The following is a 19,145-nucleotide window of genomic DNA, read 5'->3' as shown; positions in this document are numbered from 1 at the left end:
CATTTTATAGAGTATATGACCATCTGAGCCATCTGAGGCAGGTATACTTGCCTTTAATGTCTACTGGCCTAGTTTATGCATTGCTACGCTATCTACCACTCTGTTATCTCAAAGATAAGATATCAGTAAGCTGTGCAGTTTTTCCCATCGGGTGTGAATTCTAGACAGTATACTGGGCCATGGACGTGGGCATCCTCTAGGTCCCCATCCTTACCCCAGTTTGTGAAAAGCTTAACTCTACTTTCCAGGTCCAAAATTCACATAGCCCACCAAAAGGTAGTCAGAGCACCAAGGATATTACCAAATCACTTTATGGCAAGGTTTTAGCTCTCATATAGTTCATAGTCAGAATCTCATGTGTCTATCTCATAAAGACCTGGGTTAAGGATGAATTTTACAAACACTTATACATGTTCAGTGTATGCCACTGCATCTTTCACTCCACCAATAAAGAACATTTTAGGCTGCAACTGACTGGCAAGTAGGGGCAGATTACTCATTGTTTATGCCATTTTGAAGGAAAAAAAATCCAGGAATTTAGAAACTATAAAGGTAAACTTAGCGAGGCCCCCAAAGGCTATTTAGAGACAGGGCAGAAGAAAGGGGACGTTTTCTTTCCTTTGAGCAGGGGTTGGCAACTACAGCCCATGGGCTAAATTCAGCCTACAGTCTGTTTTCATAAATGTTATTGGAACACTTTTGTAGAAGTGTCACTGGAACTCAGCCACACCCACTTGTCTATGCCTGCTTTTGCGTTGCAATGACAAAATAGTCGCAACAGACATTGTCTGGCCCACAAAGCCAAAAATACTCATTATCTGGCTCCTTCGGGAAAAAGTGTGCCAAGCCCTGCTTTAGAGGCTCTCTCTCTAGGAGAAGGATGGGAACCCCAGGAAAGCTGCCCCAGGAGAGCCCGACCTTCAATGGCCTCTTCTCTGGTCTCCCCGCAGCCCTGAGGCATCCAGAGGCTAGTTTCAGTGTTATCTGGTAATTGCTCCTACCTAATGGCCTGAAACACATCCCCCTTTCCAGTCACGAGATGCCCAAAGAAGACACAAGAACATGAAATCATCCGAAATGTAGCAGAATCTGTAAGTTTCCCTTCCAGCTCCACACTCACCCCACATTGACTGAGCACCTGGGCCCGCCTCACCTGTGCATTTGACATCAAATGCAGGAAAATCCCCAAGAGGATGATGTTAAAGGATATGTGGGATTTCACCAGAGAACAGTGAGAGGAGGGAAGGCCTTCCCAACAGAAGAGGTCACAGATGCGTAGTTGCTGCACATGCATGACTGAGGTGGCAGTGCATGCCACGATCTACTCCAGGAAAACCAGCTGCTGGAGAGAAGGGTCACAGGCTGGAGTGGTAGAAAACGATGTGAGAGGGGTCCCCTGGTCAGGTGCACAGCAGCCTTAGGAATGGTGCTAAGCTGAGGAGCATTAGGCAGAAGGTGTCTCTAAAGGATTTAAGCAAGGGGGGTGACAGGATCTGATCTCCATGTTAGGAAGATCACTCTGACAGCAACGGCGAGGTAGGTGGGGGGTGGAGGATGTCTATGCTCTCCCATAAGCCACTGTATCCTGCCCAGCACAGCCACTCTGAAAGGCCCTAATCACCCTTTTCTTTGCACTCCAAGCAGTTTGACTTTCTTCCCCTGGCATCTCAGAGCACCTTCTGGACAACTGATAAAGTGGTATAATTCCCATCCCCAATCATCATTTTCTTGACTGCCTCCCAGTTCCAAGCTCCTCCACCTATCTGTAGTGAAGGGCCAATCGTTCGTTGTCTTTTTGTTTTGCTTCTAATTTCCAATCTTCTGCAGACCAATATTTTTGTAAAATATAAAATCGTGCTCGTGGATATCATGGCAAAGTCAAATCGCCATGTAAGTTTCTAAATGCGTTCTCTTATTATTTGGTATTTGTCTTGTCACAGGCTGATAAATGTTTGTGGATTTCTGGTTTCTGGTCCAACACGTAAGGAGCTTAGATGTCACCAACTCCAATATAAAACAAGTAAAAAAATGAACAAACTGAAAAATCAGCCAATCTTGTGAGATGCATAAGGGAAGTGCAGTTACAGGGCAAACTTCTGCCCCTAAAGCTGGAGTGAGAGACAGATGAGTACAGAAAATCACAACTCACTAGAACAGAAACCTCCATGGGAGCCAATGGCAGGTGGGAGAACCCGAACTGTAACTGCCCAGTTGCTGGAGGCTCAGTGTGGACAACTCTGAAGGCAAAAGTTCCAGGGGGGGCCAGTCACAGGGAGTTCCCACCCTTTTGTGAGTTTCACCTCCAGGAGCTCAACCAGGTCCTCACAGTGAAGGTCCAGGAAAAATCCCCTCATGTTTCTGGCAGGGGGAGGGGAAAAGGAAGCATTTTTGAAACGTGCCAGAGCTTTCTTCGTAACAAGGTCTGCTCTCAGGAGAAACTATTTTCGTAGAGCCTAACCTAACTGACCTGAAGGAAAAGAAATACTCACTTCCAGCTGGCCATAGCCTTCCACAGGGAGGAAGGGAAATATGTAACTGCAGCCCGCTCTAGCCACCCTGTCCTACCTAAGGGGGCGGGAGACTGAGGAGTGCAAAGTTCTGACAAGAGGTGCAGCAGGCTTATTAAACGACAGAGACCTAATCATGGGTCTCTCTCATTCCTTGCTGGTGGGATCGCAAAACAATACAGCCACTTCTGCAAGACAGTTGGGCGGCTTCTTATAAAACTTAATACTCTTTATACTTCTTATAAAACTTAATACTCTTACATATGATCCAACAATAGCACTCCATGGTATTTACCCAAAGGAGATGAAAATTTATATCCACACAAAACATCTGCGTACAGATGTTTACAGCCACTTTATTCGTAACTGCCAAAACTTGGAAGCAACCAAAATACGCTTCATTAGGTAAATGGAAAAACACTGGTACATTCAATGAAATATTATTCAGCACTAAAAAGAAATGAGTTATCAAGCCATGAAAAGACAGAGAGAAACCTTAAAGGCATATCACTAACTAAAAGAAGCCAATCCGAAAAGGCTAAATACTTGATGATTCTAACAGTATGACATGATGGAAAAGGCAAAACTATGGAGACAGTAAGAAGATCAATGGCTGTCAGGGGTTAGTGGAGATGAAAGGATGAATAAGCAAAGCACAGAGGATTTTTAGGGCAGTGAAACTATTCTGTATGATACTCTAACGGTGGATACATGTCATTACACATTTGTCCAAATCCACAGAATATAAAACACCAACAGTAAACCTTAATGTAAACTACGGACTTTGGGTGATGGTGTCAATACAGGTTCATCAACTATAACAAATGCACCACGCTGGGTGGGGAATGTTGACCCTTTTGAGCAAGTAAGTCACAACTCCACTTCTTAGCTACTCAGGAATAGCCAGGAGCTACTGTCCACATGAGCTCCAGTCCCCTGATTTGAGGAACAATTCCAACTAGCCCCACCTCAACAGATAGAAAGTCAAGGCAGCCTGAATCCTTTCTTTTTCTTCCTCCTGTGAACATGGCAGTGCCCTCTGGAGGCATAAACGTTCATTTTTATAGGATTTGAGAGTCGTAAGTTGTCCTCGCAATGTATGTCAACTATATTAAACAAACATGGACAGAAATAACATAAAAAGCTACCTTCAGGATTTATAACCCTCCAGCTAGACTATAAACTCTGTGAGGGAAGGACCATGCCCACTGTGGTCTCTACTCGATGGCCAACGCTGTCCAGTACCCAGTACATGCTGAGTAAGGACTTGTGGGTGAATGTTGGAAGAACATGATCCAGATAATGTTACTTACTAATCACTTAAGCATATGTTGTAATCCAAACTCACCAAGTGTCTAAAAACAAAAATATTCTCCAGTGCTTTATTCTTGGAAATGTTTTGCCCCTCCCTCTCTATCTTTAAATCCCTCTGCACAAATGAAATTGAGTATACTTAATCCACTGAATGGTTTAGGGGATAGCTATAGCCAGGAATATTCTTTCACTTTCCTTCCTTCGTATCCTGAACCCCATCTATTTTAAAAACAAATGCTGCCCAATAATATTGAACGGTTCATCTCAGACTTGCTTTTCATAGGACCATTACAGCTGTATCACATAAGAAAAAAAGGAAAACAACATTTAATAATGAAAGAAAACACATTTTTGGAGAAATGTGCCTTTCAGAGAAATGAAAACAAACGGATATGAAAGAATAGATTGTGTTCCCTGCCTGCTACTAGATTGTGAGTTCCAAATCCCCTGGATATTCTACTAGCATCTCACCATCTACTCGGCCCACACTCTTTTCTCCCATTAGACTTCCTTGTCCTAGGTTCCCTGTCTCAAAACACCACCACCACGAACTAACTGCTGCAGCCTTCTGGACGCCCTCGTTGACAGGCTTTTCCTTTACCCCCATACGTAACCAGTCAGCCACAGGTCCTTTAATTTCTAGCATCTTAGTATCTCCCATCACCGACAGCTCTCCTTCCCCTGGCTCCCGCAACTATTCTCACCCCTGGACAATTACTTGCAAAAACCACTGAACTAGTCTCTCACCACCAATCTTGCTGGTCTCCAATGTACTCCCCATGCTGCCACCAAACATGATACCTCCACAAAGCAGAGCTGGTCAGGTGAAAGTAAGATGAGGTCCAAGCTGCTTTCTCGAGCGTATAAACCACCATTTGTAGCCTGGCCCCTGATTACTCTCATCTCTCCTTCTAATCTCCGCACGCACCTCTCCTGCTTCTTTCAAACTCCTTGCTGACTCTTGAAGGCACGCGCTCTCCCTTGTCTTTCTTTGCTCCCCCTTCCTTCAAGGCTCAACCCCAATGCCCCTCTCCTCTGGGAAGCCTTCCTTGACTTTGCCCACCCTCCGTCAGGCTTGTGAGGACTCTGCCCCTGGGGTCCCATGGCACCTGGCCTTTCCCTCTCACCGTGCTGTGCTGAAATGGTCTGATTATGCCTCTGTAGCCAAGATAGATGCTAAGCTCCAAGCTCCACAAAGGTAAACACTGCATGCTGTTCACCATTTCATCTCCACGCCTGAGCCCAATGCCCACGTTGTTGAATTCAGAGAACATATTGTATTCATATTTGATTCCCTGGATTTATCACAATGGTAAAAGCCAGCAGGTATGTATAAATAGTAATGAATACATGGAACATTCTATTGGTTAAAATTCAGTTCTGAGATTAACATACTTTAACTTGTTACTTGTACACATAATGGATGACAAAATGTTTGTATGACATCTACAGATGGCAAGTAGACATTTATTTCTGATGTGTATAGAATAAAATATTATGAAGAATAGGGATGTGATACAACCATCTGCAGATTGAATTTCCAGAACTGGGGACAAGCATCTTCAAGATGGCAGCATTTGCTGTGGAGTCAAAAGATCCTTATTACCACTTAGAAGCAAGGCATTTCATCTTCCTGGGACTCAAGTTTCTTCACGTGAAAAACACATCTTCTCCAGCTTCAAAAGCCTGCAAGTGGAAGCTGCCTGCTATTTTTATGCATAGAGTTTGCAAGGTGTTTTGAATAAAAAGCCTCCTGGAAAAAAAAATTAAATAGTCTGCTAATGTGTCTTGCAACTGACACTTCAGTACATTCATACACAAAGTTTAAAGATGGCAGGTAGGTTAAGGTAATTTAGCAATAAGTTGTTCTAAAAACATTTTGTGGAGAAAATATATATAAACAATTATAGACAAAATTATAAAGTGCCTCGTATTTTAAAAGAATATAGAGAGAATACAGCAATCACAGCAGAGTCAGGAAGTCTAGTGGTAACCAACCTATGATTTGCAATATTTGTAAAAAAATTTTTTTAACTGTCTAAAATAGCACCATTTTTTTTTTTTTAAACTGCTAGATAAACAGTATTACAAGATGATTCCACAGTGCTGGCTCATTATACATACTCAGAACTTTTAAGTCGTCCACCTAATGTAGCACTTTCCTAAAACACAATTCATTTTGGCCTCATTGGCAATGGCATATAGTTGGGGGCACTGGAATCTGTATTATTACACATAAAATCCTGAGTATCTTAATTTTGATGTCTTTTATAACCACATTGATCAAATCTATGATTTATATAAATTTAAAGAAACTCTGATAGTCCCTTAGGTGTCTTCCTTTTTCCAGGTTCCTGACTTAAAGGGCCTCAGGAGTATTAGCGCTTCCTAGTTTAGCCTTCTAAAATTGGATGCATACTTAGAAAAGGCTCTCAGCTCTCTTACTACCTTGAACACTTGAAAAGAATGCACAGAAATGCCTGTATTTTCTCAGGGTGCCCAAAATAGTTTCTTAGTAAAGCCATCAGCTCTATGTACCATCTTACAAATGTATTCTTTATGTAACTTGTAATCTATATGTGATCTTGCAGTTTTAATTTTGGAGCTCTTCTAAAAGAACTTTAAGTTCTTTTATTTTAAGCCTAAAATAAAACATTTTAAAGTATTATAGTCTTACAGATTATGCATTTAAGACATCAGAAAGGTACAAAATATCTTATTCCTTATCAAACACAAATGGAGGAAAGTAAGGTTGTTTTTCACATTCACACACACATACTGAGCCTCATAGTCTAAACGCTACTTCCAAGTCCTAGTTTTAAGAAGAAGAGTATCCATTTGTTTTTCCACTCAAATATACATATTTAAACTCAAATATTACTCTTAAAGCATGCCACATTTCTGGTGAGTTCCTGAAACACAGGAAGCTGTTAAGTATACTTTGGGGCAGTCACCTACTATTCTGATGACCAGACCAGATTGCACCTCACTTCCAACAACCACACTGCAGCTCATTTCCCTCTGCTGCTGATGTCCTCCTTCTCTGTGTCACATACATGCTCCTTCCCAATTCAAGCCCACCATTTTCTGTGAGGCCTGCTCCAGCAGTTTCAGCTTTCCTAGTCTCTCTCCTAAATTCCGAAGGTTCTGGATTTCTAGTAACACATAATCATGTTGGACTCTATCTCAGTTTCTTTTTACTTCTCCCCTGTCCCCACCCCCCAATCTAAGAGCCGCGAGAACCCCGCAAAGGGATCAGGGCCTGTATTGCTCTTCTTTACTGTTAGGGTCCCAGTTCCTAGAAGTGCTAGACAGGAGATGCTTCCCTAGCTGCTTCTTGATGAGTGACTACTGGTATTCAAAGATTCTATATGTCCATACTATCTTTTGTCCAGGTCATTTTTAAGGGCAAGGACTATTTTATTATCTTATGTCATTTATATCACTGTGGTCATGACCATATGGGCTAAAGATGAACTATATTTAGAAGAATTGCATGACTGGGGTTCCCCTGGGCCTAGGGCCTCACTCAAAAAGGTTAAAGATTGTAAAGCAATTATACCCCAATAAAGATGTTAAAAAATAAAAAAAAAAAAAAAGGTTAAAGATTTAAAATATTGACTTTTGTTAGAAGGATTATTGTAACCAGTTAAAGGCGTCCAATGTTTCTAAAAAAGAAATGGAGCTACGTCTTCAGTAAGAGTTCCAAAGTCAATATATACGGTGGAAAACTAGAATAAAAATTATCCTTGAAAATACTTTCAGTAAGTCTCTCCCAAAATATAGCATAGACGGTTTCATACATGCCTCTCAGGAAGTATAACAGTATAATTTTCACCAGGGTTGGGAACAGAGCTGTTTCTTCCATTAAGCATCATGTAAAGTGTCAATAGTTGCCTTTTAGGGGCCATGTACTAGAAAAGATACTTATTGTTTTTTATTTCCTTCTTTTCTTTCTAAGTGTATATAGTTGAATTAAATGGACATTACATGCAATACCGCTGAACACAAATTGTAAAGATAATGAATTCATTCTACAAATAAAAACTACAGGCAACACGGTGGTGACAAAAGCTAGAGTCTACCAATTGAAAAACTATTATAATATATCCTTGAACGTCAAGTCTCTCTATCAACACTTGGAAAATATCCCCAAGTAACCTGTCAGCTTTGCAGCATCTTTTCTATAGTGTATGTCTACCTTTATTCCTTTACATAGAAATTGTTTACCCCCCCCAAAAAGTAATTTTTTCTCAAAAATATTTCTCTAAAAATAAGAACAAAATCTACGTTGTGGAAAAAATGTTTTTTGATATCTAGCTACAAGTTATTTAAGATAGTCTGCATGTTTTGAAATCATAAACAAATCCTGTTAAAGCAAAAATACCACAAAAATGTAGATGTTCTCTTTGTCTCCCCTTCCATACACACAAAATCAATTCTAGTCTTAAAAAGAAATGCTCTCTGTAATTATCATATGACCCACAATCACACTTCTGGGCATTTATCCCAGGAAAATGAAAACTTACGTTCACACAAAAATCTATACACGAATGTTTACAGCAGTGTTATTCGTAATAGTGAAAAACCAGAAACAACCCTGAAGTCTCAACTGGTAAATGGTTAAACAAACTGTGGGACAACCATACCGTGGGATATTACCCAAACATAAAAAGAACAGACTTGAAATATTCAAGTTCAATCTCCAGAAAATTGTGCTGAGTGAGAAAAGTCAATTCCAAAAGGTTATATACTATATGATTCCACTTATATAACATCCTTGAAAAGAAAAAATTATAGAAATGGAGAACAGCCTAGTGGTTGCTATGGTTAAGGAAGGGGAGCAGGACAGAAGCAGCTATGGATACACAAGGGCAACATGAGGAATCCTTGTGCTGAAGGAACTGTTCTGTATTTTGGCTGTACTGATGCCAATGTCCAGGTTGTCATATGGCACCATACACCATACTATTTGGGGAAACTAGGTAAAGGGCACAAAGGACCTCTCCATTATTCAGTACAACTGCATGTGAAATCTATAATGATCTCAAAATACTAAGTTTAATTAAAAATAAAAAAGAAACACTCTAGCCTAATAAATTTACTTTGCCATATGGAGACCTGAGCTTAAGAATTTATCATAGCACTTTCTTTGTAAAAACTACAGAAGTGGATGAAGTACGAACTGGGTCATTTACAAAACAGTTACTCACAACTGCTTCTTCGAGTGTCATCAGCATCTGTGAATCTCCCCAGTTCCCTCGCTAAGGGCCACCTCTAGTGACACATACCCCTTGACAGTGTTCACACCACAGAAGCCAGAGGCCTGCCTACCACAGAGGAATCCTTCCATTTTCCTACAGCCACCACAAAGGCCACAACAAGGAATTTCCCAATGGCAAGGCAAACGGTCATTATTCAGTCTCCCCAAATGTAAGAACTCTGTGAAAGCCTGGATGTCAACCTTCTTTACATAACAAATGCTCAAACACGTAACAAATGCTCTGCCAGTTATGATTTTTATCTTGTATCTGAGTTGAGCTAATAGATTTTTTGAGAAGAAAATGTTCTACTCCAGAGGGACTAATATAGAGAATTAAAATATATATAAGGATACCTTTCAAGTCTTTTTTCTCCCATAAATATAACACAGTCACATTAGAAAGTGATTTTAAACCTATTCTAATGATATCAGATTGCCAGAAGAATTGCTAGGTTGGAGAATGTGATTTTTTTTTTTTTGGAACGCTCTTTTTCAGGTATAAACATTCATTCAATCCAATAAAGTCGTTTTAGAAAAAAAGTCAACATATAAAATTGATTTTATTTTTTCTATACTTTGATTAAAACAGATAGCATTTGGTAATACATTACAACGCTAAGCATGTCAAATAAAATTGGTGATCTAGAAGGGCATAACCTTCTTCTGCATGACAACTGTGGATTTTAAGTGGAAAAATACTGTAATCTATAAATAAGAACATCCAAAACATATTTAAACCACTTGAGCACTTGATTTTTCCATGGCCTTTGCATCTAGACTGAACAGACCACAGGAAATTTCAGACTGATAGCTGAATCTAAAAGAAAAAAGAAATCCATTTAGTTGCCATGATCATTGTCACCATCAGTCCCTAATATCATCTTATACTTCACCAACCTCACTAAACTTTGCCCTGTTGCTTTATGCTTGGGAGAAAGACAAATCACTAATCAATTATGCACACTAATTTAAAATGCTACCTTTAGGAGGCATTTTGATACCTTAGGAATAGGGGTATTTCCTCTAACTGCTTACTTTTAAACATTTTCGATAACACCTTAGGCAGGATGCACTGAACATTTGCAAACACTTAAAAATGCTACAGTCTACATAGACTATCAAACTGCGCCCCAAAAGTGGCGGTACAATTCTGCAACTGGTTGAGGTCACATGGAAAATAGAATTATATGCTAATTTGTTCCTATATTAAGTTATCATAGAAGGTCATACCAAGCACAGTAAAATGAATTCTGGAAAAAAAATTAACTAAGTAGATTGGTATGTACCGTATCAAAGTAAACTGTTTATCTTAATAGATACAAATACAAGAAAGATTTTTAAAACAGGGGCATTTTTCTCCTTTTCAAAAAAGTAAATGTTTTAACCAACCCCAGGCAATGACTTGTATGATTTAAAAACACTTTATCTAAATAGTTTTTCCTTAAAGGAGAACAAGGGCAAGATTTTTTTTCCCCAAGGGGAGAAAAGAAATGGAAAAGGGCAGAGTATCCAAAAGAGAATAATTTCCCCAGAAAAAGCTTTACTTTATCTACGTATTTATTGAATTTTATTCACGTAAATAGTTCTGCACATGTACTATAAAATGAACAGATAGGTTTAAACTAAATGATGGGGTCAGGAGGTACTTACCATATACATTTATTATTTTACTCCAAAATAAACTAAACAACAATATAGATGTTTTCCTTAACGTAGATTTGTATGAAGAAAATACACTTCATTTAAAAAAACTATTGAGGAAGAAAATCTATATTCATTTTTTTCTGGAGGGCACATCTATAGACAGGCCTTAACCACAGATAAGTTCTAAGGATAAAGTATCAACTTAGAAAACTATAAACCAAATTAATGGTTGAAGAATTCGGGCTACCAGTTTCATATGTGATGATAGTGCAACCTTTATATTTCTATTTTCAAAGGTCCTTTATAGAAAAAAGGAAAAAATTGGGGGGAGGGGGTGATGGAGAACTAAAATCTTACAGCATTTGAAACCAAGGGACCAGTATTTTATAAAGCATCCAGCTTATTGCAGGACACAACTAAGAAGAGTAACAGAGATCATCTGTGTCACACCCTCAGGCAAATTCCTGGGAAAAAATAAAACGATAATTTTCTGTTCTAGAGTCTATCCTATTTTCCATTAAAAGATATGTTTATATTTTTCATTTTATTGCAACATTTCCAATGCAATGCTACAAAAGAACTAGCACTGACAAAGAGCCATCTGAATTTTCTTTAAATCATAACTCATTTTTAATTTCTAAAGGGACTTTACCTATTGCTTTCAATAAAATTTTATTACTATTAGTTATCATAAAATACGTTAGGTTCCCATGGAATACAAGTTAGACATCTTCAAATACTGACTTTTCTACTATATATTATGGGCATTGTTTACCCTATTTTCTCCTTACCAAGTTAGATATGGAGGTACTTAGTCAGGCATAAGATCTTTGGCTTCTTGATGAACTATAAAATAAAGCAATATACTACTTTATTATCATTCTTGTTTGAAGGACCTTATGTATTGGGATCTTAATCCATTAAAAAGTTGAGAATTACATTTGAAAAGGGTGGGCGGAAGTCTGACAAAAATGAAAACATGCAATGATGCCTAAAATATCAGGGCTTAAGTAAATTAATCTTCATTCCCACTGAAAGCAGTCTGATGTCCAGGGACAAGGAATTATTCTACCATAACACACAGCACATTAAATACTACAATAGACCCATTTGAAATGTCTTAAGATAATTATTATGTCATCTACAAATGATTGTATATAGACTTATATTTTAATATTCAATACCAGAGGTTCTAACGCAAAATATGCTGAAATGGTAAATACATTAATTTGGTTCAAGATAAGAGCAAGCAAATCAGTAGCTATTCTATGACTGAAAGTAAGACTCCAAATAAGATCTGAAAAAGAGTCGATAAAAGCAAGGGCAAAATATTTGGACCCTGGTTATCACAAACAACACTATCATTCCTGATGGTTTGCATATAAAACTCCTTATCTCCACTAGCTAGTTGAAAAGAATGAAAAGCTTCTTACAACCAGCTAAAAAGAAAGTCTTTACCATGCTCCTTGAAAAAGCTCATTTTCACATTACTCAGGCTTCATTATGCTAAATCAATATTCGTTTAGTCACTGGGGTTATTGACATATTTTAAAATAAAAGTATACCCTTCAGCTACTGCACTCATTACAGGTAATTTGTCTTGTCAGAGAGCAGGGAATATTATCCTAGTCTTTCAGGGGCTGACAGCCCGTGGAAATACCTCCCCATGGTTACAACTGTAAATAATTTTAAGGTAAAATATTGAAAAATCAATGACTGTTTCCTGCAATCTGTCACAAACAAATCAATCATAATCTGTACTGCCAGAGAGTATGATTTGAAGGAGATGGGAGCAGATGTAATTCTTGGCTGGAATCTCTCATTTCAAAATCACTTCACATAATGGTGTCATCATTTAAACACTTAACAGTCAGCGCAACTGCCACTGTAACATCTAGTTGGACAAAACCACAAGGAGGAGGAGGAGAAAATGCCATCACTATTACGTTAACAAACATTTAATTTAAATGGTTACTGCATTAGTAAATTTCAGCCGAAAACAGTTTTACCTGCCCCCTTTCACAGTTTTAAATTAATCAAGGCTGCTTTTCTGTGTACTAATGCTTAATAAATTAGTCCATGTCTAAAGTACGTATTCTTTTTATTTTAAAAGTCCATTATAGAGAACAAAAATTGGAATTAATAAATAAATCATTTGGATTGTAGAATATCCATAATTCTATCTATAAATAAAGACAAAAAATAGTGTCACAGATGTCAAGATTATACTTTTAAAGTAGCTTTAAAGGTCACAGTTGCCCAGATATTAAATTTTATATTTTCCTTCTATTAATAAATATTACATTTCAACTTTGTAATACTGTAGCACATTTTAGAATGACCAGCAAGACCTAGTCAATTCAAAAATACCCTTGCATTCCATACACAAGCTACACCATAGATTGATATTTTAAAAGCTAGAGTAATAACCGAGTATATGAAGTGTAAAAGTTGGTCAAGGACATAATATTGAATTGTTCTGCAAATGTAAACTGCCTTCCAAGTAATCACTTTTATATCATTTTTTTTCTAGGCTACATGTTAATAGCTCCTCAGCTGCTTCCAACCTCTACCTAGGCAAGAATAAAAGAATCTGAGATTAGTATATTTCCTCTTCCCGTTGTATTAACCAAAAACATCAAATGATTTAAAGATTAAAGAGTCCCCTTCTTGAAGGTTTTTGTTTTTAAATGTATACTAGCTCTTTAATAGAAGAAATTGATTTTACCTACTACTGTTGCTTACTAATTTCCCAATTATATAATTAGACATCATAAAGCCCTTTATTATTACATTAATATCCCTCCATAGATATAGTTCAGGGAGTATTTTTGATGACTAGAAAAGTATATCATTTTTCTTAAAAAGGAAAAAAAATGATATAAATACCATTACACAATTTAAGCCTTTATAAACATTCTTAGACATAGCGATTGATAATTTATAAAGGGGTTTGACTCTGTTTTTAATTTAACTTGCATGGGCAATGTAGCAACATAGCATGAAAAGATGGAAGATTTTCTTATTGACACAGATTTTTCATTTTTCATTTTTGTTGTTCAAGAATCTTAGATTCATTCTGTAACACCAGCATTAGGTTTCTGAAACTGGAAAAGCATGTGGGGAAATGATCAAAGATCTCATCCAGAATAAAACAGAGTCCTCCATTCCATGTGAATCCCTGCAACAGCTGCAAAGAAAGCAACAAGCCAACCTAGTGAGAGGAAACGGAAAGTATTACCCATAGCCTAGGATTACACAAAAAATGGAAAGGGACCTAAAGCTGACAACTAGGGAAGGAACCCGTGTGTGGGAGCTCCTGGCCTCCAGTGCGCTAGAGCAGCCCAGGCTGGGCCTGGTGAGCTCTTTGGCAGAGCCCTGGAACCAGTTGTCAACCAGCAAGTCTCCCACTCAGAGCTGGGTGGTGGCTGGCAGTAAACCACCCTGCCGAGAGCACGTTCCCCCAGAGAAGGCAACAAAGCCAGAGAGGTAAATGAGGACAGCTAAGCAACGCGCTCAATGCCTGCACATCAACCACATGCTAAAATGACATCTACTAGAACGGGGTAGGCCACCATCACAGATCTAATTCTCAGAAAGAAGCTATTTTAAGGGTGCTGAGTATGCCTAGATGAGATTTCTCAGCTCTCCCAACATAGCCTATTACCCCAGGAGGAGGAGCTCGAAAACTCAGCACAGGAAAATCAGATTGTTTCCATACCCCAAATTTAAAGAAATTGCTCTCTACTAGATAAAGTTCTTATATGTAATAAAGGCACAGGATTACATAGGAAAGTATTCTTTCAAAAGAGATAATATTACCTCCCTATCTTCAGAATCTCCTTCTTCCAATAGCCAGTACAGTAGCTCCATTATGGACTGTAGATTCTTAAAGAGAAAAACAGCAAGAGTTAGCTTCATCTTTCCTACCAGTTCGTTCCTTCATTGAATTACAATTTAATTACCAATACTTCAATTGATTTTATTCCTGAATGATATAGTTCTCAAAAAGCATACTCTAGCCATTTCCACTAGAGAACATTTAGTATAACCTTCTCAATTAATCAACCATAACCTATTACTGTTGAAAGGACATGCTTTCTTCATATTTTCAAGAGTGGGGAACCCCCCCTCACACCACCTATTTTATATAAAAGAAGTATCAGTTTTAATACATTTGAATACCATTAATATATAAGAAATAAGCATGAATCTTCATAATAAATTTTGGCTAATTACAGATATAAAACTCAACCAATTTGCATATATGTTTAGATTTTTCCTATATTCATCCTTAGGAGGGAAGAAAAATCTAATCCTCCTGTCTTATAAATTCAACAAGTTTACATGTGGTTAAAAAAACAAAACCAAAAACTAAGCTTAAAGGCAAACAAAGAGGAATCAGACTGCTCACTGTTTAACATTTTCTTCATATTTGTGTGTTTCCTAAGTCACTGTAATGCTTCAGCTCTTGGTCATACATGAAGCCCCATAATGCCCAATCAGTGATAGAAGAACACAAGTGTGTTATTTAAAAACAATTATATAACATTAAAAATCACTTTAATACCTTTGAAAGTATCCACAGAGAAGCACTTATTCTACTGCAGGCTGTACTAGAGTTGCCTTCTGTAGAATTAGCTTTTTTTTTTTTGGTCATTCAACCATCTTTTTTACTTAAGAAAATATCCTCTATCACTAAATCCAGTATTTGCTCTCCCCACTAGGCAACACAAATATTCTGCACAGTATTTTTCTTTTCTCATAGCTTTTCTCATCTGCTTGTATTCAGCATCCCCTATTTTGATGAGAAGTGACAAGTTTTGTGCACACCTGTATATCCTTTGTCTTTTTAAAAGAGTTTAGTACCCATGACTAGAGCTGATACTCCCTCTAAGTTTATTCTTAAAAGAACTGGGGTAATGAAAATAATCAAAAACTGTAATTTGATATAAACATTATTTCCTTTAAATAATAATCCTATTTCTATAACATATCGTAACTTTAGTCTTGATTTTTACAAAAAGCACTGAGCTCAAAAGTTTCACTATTCAACGATAACATTAAAAAATAAATGCATTTTAAGTGCATTTCCATGAATCAAAAATTTTCCTACTTACCAATGCATTGGTAAAATTTTAATAATCAAAGGCCTCAAGTGACATTCTCTACATTCTGTACTTAGACCATCCCTATTTCCAATACAAATACTTTGGTAAAACAAACGCTGATGCTATTTTGGGTTTACTCCACACACAAGCACAACTGTGCAGACACTCACTTGCAGATGAGCCTGGGGATGCGCAAGGACAAATTTCAGTCAACATTTGGAGGAACCCCATGGTTCAGAAGTGAGCTTAGCTGAAAACATCCAAATGTATTACGGAAACATCATACTTAAAACCTGCACAGAAAATGGAAACGATTCTGTTTAAGGAAACACAGAAGTCTGGTTAAATACTTTAGGGATATTAGATATGAATATCTAATCTAATTTTCTCCAAGGTATCACTCTATATTATCACAAATAAACAACTAAAGACTGTATCAAGGTGTGGAATATCATTAGCCTGAGAAAAGGCTAGAAAAATGGATTACATAAATGACAACTGCAAGAGAAAATTATATTCTATTCTCTTGAACAAATGTTAAGTGCATCCTTACTCATAAAGACTTAAACTTTAACTACATTTGAATATACTGGTTTTCAATTTTGAAGCATCTAAGTTAATTTGTCAAGCTAAATTGGTGCTCAGGTATACTCTAGCTATAAAATACTGCAGATTTATGCAGAAATAAGTCATGAGTATCACACTCCAGAGTAGTGCTAAACCAGAAAGCAAACCAGAGTCATTACTGAACAAGAAAAAAATAATTCCAAGATTTTACATCTTCTTAGAGTGGTATCAGCTGCTATTCTATTAAGGACAATTATTCTCTATAAAACAGCTAACATTTATACCGAAAAGATGTTAAACTACAGGAGCCAACACAATGTAGACACTGAAGGGAAATACACAAAGATATTGAGATATTACCACACAAAATAGGCTGTGCTATCTCAGAGGTAAAACACTGTTCCAAAATACGATCCTGCTTTCATAATCTGTTTTAAAGAACATGTTTAATTCACTCAGGATTACACGATCTCATTTACTTGCACATTATCAACTGAAGAACACTGACATTTTCCACAAGATCTCTATACTGTAAAAATATATTATATTATTATATATTAATATAGTAATCATTACTTGGTGTTACTTATTAAAACAGATGACAGGTAATTAGCTCATATTCCTATTTCATTTCTTTTAACACAGCATATCAAATTTGAAAATAATGTATGGATAATGGCATTGGGATGCTGATCTTAGCTGCCAGAAAAGAAATTTTTGAAGGGGAGTTGGGGGATAAGTAAAGCAATTATGTCAAAATTAATGCTCTTGTTTTCGTTTCAGCAAACAAATCTACATAAGTCATTCTCTGATTTTAGTTTACCATGTAATGCTCGGCAGCTCATTATCCTTGGAGTCACGAATGAGCTGTGATTCTACACCTGGCCTCTCCGATCATAACGCCTATGGCCTCCTGCACTTTCATTTCCTCTTTCTACAATGAGTTTTAATATTAAAGAAAAACACTCACACATCTTACATACACACTGATGGACAGCCAGCTTCCAGGAAATCATGGGCTACAAAGAGAGGGGGGAAATCTTAATGCAATACTTATGTTGAAGGGTATTAGGTGCTGGGTAAGCCAAGGGGTAATATAATCAACAGCATCCGTCCTGCTATTGTTTTGGCATTTGGTATTCAGAGATTTGAAGTAAAGGACAGTAATACTATTCTAGTGGTCATCCAGGTTATGATTCAGATCCTTAAACTAATAAGAGTCTAAATGCACTATCTTCACTTGCTCATCAATTCAAGTTTACAGAACCACATTTTGGAAGAAATAAAACAGTTTTCTTCTACGTCTGGAAATAAAAACAAGGCATTCCATAAAAAATGTAGTTAAGTACCTGACAATAAGAAAAAAGAAATCGTTTTAGATCATTAAAACATTCTAGGAGACTGTCTTCTAAAAAAAGTGAAGGGACATAAATTTCTTATATATTTACCTTTTCAGTACAATCCTGTTTCTGCACATTAAGCACGCCTTCCTCTACATATTTTTACTGAACACTAATAAACGTTTGCTTAATAATATACTATGCTATTTATGCTTTTCTTTCTAAATCAGGAACCATTACTCCACAAAGATGGAAGCACAAAAGAAGTCGACAAAGGCATTGCCAAAAAGCCACAAGTAGTATTAATACATTCCAGAACACTTAACATTGAACTATCATTTCTGTCTAAAACTTCTGCTGCCAGAGTGCTGGAAGCTCAAAGACAGGTTTCTATGCAATTAAATTCTCCAAAAGCAAAACTGTACAGAAATATGCCGCCCTTCTTATGTCACCATTTTATAGACAACATTTTCTCAAGATCTTAATTAAGATAACGATGCACACCTGTGTCAACATTCTCTGGCAAGACAGCCTTATCAATCATAATCCTTTAAGTACACTCCAAAACTGCAAAGCGATATGACAGAAGCAATCTGTTGCCTTTCCTAGCGTCAGTGTTGTGTCTCTCCCACAAGAATGATGAGATCTTTAAAATACAGCAGATCTCCTTTTATGAGTCTTTAAAGTTTTAACTGTAAACAGTTATTACACTAAATAAACAGGAATAACCTCTTTTGCACTTGATTTAAACAATGACAACTGTACAGCCAAAACTCGAAGAGCAAGCTCCACGACCATGTCTTAACACTACAATTGTGGATCTTATTTTAAAGCTCTAAATTTTAAGAGTTATGCCTAACAGGATCCGTGCAGACATGACAAACCAATAAACTCTTAGGAAGTTTTAAAATTAGATTTTTTTTTAAAGTCCTTCATTAAGAACAATCAGGGAATACCTATCCCTAGTGTAAGTTAAAATGTTCGGAAAGATACAAATGCAACAGTAAGCCAAAAAGAAAAGGAGTCGTCTTGGTAACCTGGAACCAGAGGGAGTTAGCTCCCACCTCTGCTGGGGGAGAAAGCTTCAGTGACAAGAGACGAGTTAAACTACTGCTAAAAGCACGCAGGCTCCCAAACGGCAAAGCTGATGAATAAAGAAGGAAAAGGGGCGGGGGCGGGGTGGAGAGAAGGGAACGTATCCTTATCGTCACTGCTACCAAGACTAAAAGTTAAAACCTCCGGTTTACCAGCAAAAACGTGAAAGCTTTCACATGAAAACGGAGAAAACCCGCCAGATGTTATCTGAATCCCGTCTGCACGCTAATGATCAGCTCTTCCCTTTCACATATTAACACGAGTCTATCTCAGACGCCGGGCGGCCGTGGCCAGCCGAGCATCA

At 37.5% G+C, this 19,145-nt stretch overlaps 1 long non-coding RNA gene across 1 annotated transcript in view; it reads right to left on the bottom strand.

The window, feature by feature from the left end:
• LOC309976881 overlaps positions 1-16,132 on the bottom strand; it is a 31,587-nt gene extending 15,455 nt beyond the window's left edge. The window contains exons 1-2 of the long non-coding RNA XR_014327013.1: positions 16,010-16,132; positions 14,551-14,616 (exon numbers count right to left, since the gene is read on the bottom strand). This is a non-coding gene — a long non-coding RNA (uncharacterized lncRNA). The remainder of the gene's footprint in view (positions 1-14,550; positions 14,617-16,009) is intronic.
• Positions 16,133-19,145: the final 3,013 nt, after the last annotated feature.

This window comes from Leucopleurus acutus (assembly GCF_964270905.1).
Source record: "Leucopleurus acutus genome assembly, chromosome: 20".
NCBI classification, from domain to species: domain Eukaryota; kingdom Metazoa; phylum Chordata; class Mammalia; order Artiodactyla; family Delphinidae; genus Leucopleurus; species Leucopleurus acutus.
Note: the sequence above shows the minus strand (reverse complement) of the source record. Positions and strands in the feature narration are given on the sequence as shown.